This window comes from Crocuta crocuta, unplaced genomic scaffold (assembly GCF_008692635.1).
Source record: "Crocuta crocuta isolate KB4526 unplaced genomic scaffold, BGI_CrCroc_1.0 scaffold258, whole genome shotgun sequence".
NCBI lineage: Eukaryota > Metazoa > Chordata > Mammalia > Carnivora > Hyaenidae > Crocuta > Crocuta crocuta.
In genome coordinates this window covers 766,076-770,567 of record NW_027532842.1, presented here as the reverse complement: position 1 = coordinate 770,567, position 4,492 = coordinate 766,076, and the positions used below count along the sequence as shown (strand labels likewise).

The window sequence follows — 4,492 nt, the reverse complement described above, 5'->3', positions numbered from 1 at the left end:
CACAGTAAAGAAATTTTTAATAAAAAAAAAATTTTTTTTTAAATAAGAATAAAAATAAACACTTGGAAAACAAAAGTAAAATAGTGGTCTTTTTAATTCTAAAGTGAGGTGATGTTACTGGGCACCCATATATCCGGGATATCTACAACAGCAGATCAGAAAAGGTGAGGTTAAAGGGATACTTGCTGGGTCCCCTTTGGTTCAATGATCTTAAATCATAATCCCTCGTCTCCGTATTTGAAAGGCTTACAAGGCCATCACCCCCAAGAGGCCGAGGAGGCACGTCCAGCTGTAATGGTGTCACACAGACACAGTACAATCAGATAGACGTGTTTTTCCAGAGGGGAAGAAATGCCTTACAAATAACGAGATCAACTAGGCCCTACACATGGAGGCAAAAGTCCAGTGTTGGCCTGGGCAGCTTAGTCGGTTGAGCATCCGATTTTGGTTCAGGTCATGATCTCACGGTTGGTGAGTTTGAGCCCCACATGGGGCTCACTGCAGTTAGTGCAGAGCACGTTTGGATCCTCTGTCTCCCTCGCTCTGCCCCTCTCCTGCTTGTGTGCTCTCTCTCTCTCTCAAAAATAAACGTTTAAAAAAAAAAGTCCATGGGGCGCCTGGGTGGCTCACTTGGTTAAGTATCCGACTTCGGCTCAGGTCATGATCTCACTGTTCATAGGTTCAAGCTCCATGTCAGGCTCTGTGCTGACAGCTCAGAGCCTGGAGCCTCCCTTCGGATTCTGTATCTCCCTCTCTCTCTGACCCTCCCCTGCTCACTCTGTATCTGTCTCACAAATAAATAAAAACATTTTTTAAAAAAAGATTTAAAAAAAAGTCCAGTGTTGGAATGACCCCTCTGCTATTGACCGTGTACTCTGACCAGTCACCTCACCTCTTTGGGCCCCAGTTTCCTCACGTGTGAAATGAGGCCGTTGTGCCCGGTGACCTCTGAAGGCCCTTCTGATTCTGATGTTTTCTTATCCTATGATAAAGGCGACACCGGGTAGCATGTTTTGACATTTTAATTCATTGATTAGCTATGTCATCAATGGCCAGAGTTGCTTCAGTGCTCTGATTAGAATCATTGTGGTGAGGCTTCTGGGTTAATAGTTTACTGAAATCAATGAGCTGTTTCACACCTCTGCTCGTGTTCTCCTTTCCACCTCTCAACAGGAAAACAAACAGCAAACAGCAATGAATTAATTCATAAGCAAAGATTATTTTTGGTAATTAGAAAAGTTAGACACTTTTGTGTTTATACATACCCATTATATACATAAATATGAGTATACATTTATAAATAAGTACATACACGCTACCATTTGTCATTAATTGTGAATATCCTAAATCGTAAAGTTACAATAGCTAATTTTATTATATTTCTTGAACACATATTATGTGCCAAGCATTGTTAAAGGCTTTTTATGTACATTATTAGTAACTTAATTAATTCTATTTCCATCTATTTTTAAGGATTTTATTATTTTTAAAAATGTTTATTGATTTAATTTGAGAGAGAGAAAGAGAGAAAATGAGAGAGAGCTCACACCTGCAAGCATGGTGGGGGCAGAGAAAGAGGGAGAGAGAATCCCAAGGATGCTCTGGGCTTTCAGCACAAAGCCGGTGCAGGGCTTGATCTCGGGAACTGTAAGATCATGACCTGAGCAGAAATGAAGAGCTGGATGCTTAACTGACTGAACCATCCATTCCCCCTCTTCTGTTTGCATCTGTTAGCCCACAACTGACTTCTCAAAATTTGGAAGTTTATAAAGTTTATTGCGAACATTTTGTCTGGCAGGCATAACTGTTAGAGTGTGGGAAACTATTTCAAACAAAAGCATCCTCCATTTTTCTGATCTTTGGTTCAAGGCCTCTCTAGAAATGCATGTGTTTGATCAGGTTCATGAGAAAGGGTAGGGATTTTGCCTCCAAGATGCTCTTCTCTTTTGGAGAGAGAAGGAAACTCTTGGGAATTTATGGGAGGATGGGAGACATTCCCATCTCCAGTGAGATCAGAAAAAAATGTCAGGGCGCCTGGGTGGCTCAGTTGGTTAAGCGTCCAACTTCAGCTCAGGTCATAATCTCGTTGTCCATCAGCTCAGGTCATAATCTCGTTGTCCATGAGTTCAAGCCCCGTGTCAGGCTCTGCGCTGATATGTCAGGCTCTGCGCTGACAGCTCAGAGCCTGGAGCCTGCTTTGGATTCTGTGTTCCCACTCTCTCTGCCTGTCTCACACTCATTCTGTCTCTCTGTCTCTGTCTCTGCTCTGTCTCTCTAAAATAAATAAACGTTAAAAAATTTAATGTTTTTTTTTAACGTTTATTTATTTTTCAGAGACAGAGAGACAGAGTATGAGCAGGGGAGGGGCAGAGAGAGAAGGAGACACAAATTCTGAAGCAGGCTCCAGGCTCGGAGCTGTCAGCACAGAGCCTGACGCGGGGCTCAAACTCACAAACCGCAAGATCAAGACCTGAGCCGAAGTCAGCCACTTAACCGACTGAGCCACCCAGGCGCCCCTAAAAAAAAAAATTTAAAAAGAAAAAAAAATGTCAATAAGGCTCAAGGCAAATGTTCCTGGCAATGAGGGTTATATTTGTTAAGTTACTATGATATTTGAATCACATGTTCTGGAAACAGTCATAGAATAAATTTTCACATAACTGAGACAATTCAGGTGTGCTGCTTTCTGTCTGGACCTGCCAAAAGCCACACGAGCACTGAAATGTCACGGGATTGCTGATTTCCACGTGAGACAGAGGTGCTCCCAAGCAGTTATGAAACATGAAGTAGCAGAAGGGATGTGGTTCGTATTATAATGATTAAAATTCTACGTGTTTCCCCAAAATGTACAAATATAAAATATGCTGGGTTCTCCTCCTATGCCTGCATATGGAAAATGAATAAAAACTGTTTACTTTGGCTACAACACATGTCATTTTCTTGCTGAGTGGATTTTGATATTCTTCAGCCAAACCAAACTTGCAGCTTCTCAAGATACCAGGACCTGTATTTATTACAATAATGACTTTCTTGCTCCCAGCCTCCCTTCTCTCTTTCTTTTTTTAATGACTCCATTGTTAAATAAGAAATGGATAATGTCAGCTTTCCCAATAACACCCATAGTATTTGTTGCCATTTCATAAGTAATTTAGGAAAGCAACTGAAGCATGCAGAAGGTAAATTATTTATTACTGTATTCTCCTATCCTGGATATCACTATAATCTTCAATATTAATGCCTTCCGTACAAGGGTAAGGTTGGAAAATTGAAGTCAGTGGGTTAAATTGATAAACGAAACAATTAGAAAGTGTTTTCAGGTGCATAGTTGATTCTGCTGTGATCATTAAATCAAGAGTGCTTCCCTTAATGCATGCATTATCTAAATATTTATCTAATATGTGCTTATGTACTCTTAATTGTTGTAATACCTTCTTTATTTTTTTTTAAAGTTTATGTATTTTGAGAAGGAGAGAGAGTACAAGCGGGGGAGGGGCAGAGAGAGAGAGGGAGAGGGAGAATCCCAAGCAGGCTCCGAGCTGTCAGCAAAGAGCTGGATGCGGGGCTTGGTCCCACAAAGTATAAGATTGTGACCTGAGCTGAAATCAAGAGTCAGACTTTGAACTGACTGAGCCACCCAGGCGTCCCTGTAATACCTTAAAACGATTCCCTTTTAGGGGTCATAAGCAGCTTGATTTAGTTCTCTTGAGTCCGGTGCAAGCCTACCAGTCACCAATTCAGCGACTAGTGTGGCCAGGACTGAGCAATGCCCAAGTCGTGAAAACCACTTGTTGGAACTACAGTTAACAGGTTAAATCAAAAGCCAAGATTTGGAGAAGGTAGCATTGGTAGAGAGGGGTCGGATGTGGACGTTGCCTGCAGGTTTGTGTGTGGGGCGGCCAGAGTAAGTCAGAAGAGACAGTGGTTCTAAGTATGTTTCTCTTCAGCTAAACATGTACCAGTTTAGGCAGGGGCCATTAGAGAACTAAATGACCAAAAACTTCCTAGGGGACTCCTTGCCTGGTGCATCTGTCGTCTCTGTAGAGAGGTCTAGATAACCTCTGCAGTGACACAGGGAAGGTTCGCATGGCCCCTATGCAAGGATGAAACGCAAATCCATGAAGTGTCCTGTAGTTTTTAGAGCTTACTTTCAAGAGCTTACTTTCTGATCTCTCACCTGCTCGCCCAGAGAACTGTATTCAAGGGGCATGAAAACATCTTAGGTTTCCAAGCTAAAACTTGAGGTCATCATAAATGAGCATCACCTCCTCCCAGTTTTTCCGGAATTAATGACACTCCTGTCATCCTTCTGACTCCTGAGGAGTTTTTGTTGGACCCTGTCCCTTACTGTCCCTGTCAACTGCCACACTCTGCCCCAGTCTCCTAGCTCCACCTGCCTGGACGCCAGTAGGACCTCCTGTCTACAGCACTACTTGCATCATTGTCAGTGGATCTCTTGCCGGAGGACACGCAGGGGCGTCTGCCTGATTTAACA

The 4,492-nt window shown here is 42.5% G+C and overlaps 1 long non-coding RNA gene and 1 other non-coding gene across 5 annotated transcripts in view; both read left to right on the top strand.

The window, feature by feature from the left end:
- Positions 1-2,744, top strand: part of LOC144216141 (uncharacterized) — a 13,201-nt gene extending 10,457 nt beyond the window's left edge. For all 4 annotated transcript variants that reach the window (XR_013330575.1, XR_013330576.1, XR_013330574.1 and 1 more), the window contains one exon: positions 2,335-2,744. This is a non-coding gene — a long non-coding RNA (uncharacterized LOC144216141). The remainder of the gene's footprint in view (positions 1-2,334) is intronic.
- A 1,287-nt stretch (positions 2,745-4,031) lies between these two features.
- On the top strand, positions 4,032-4,135 carry LOC144216175 (U6 spliceosomal RNA). The gene has a single exon (XR_013330597.1). It is a non-coding gene; the product is annotated as a U6 spliceosomal RNA (small nuclear RNA).
- Positions 4,136-4,492: the final 357 nt, after the last annotated feature.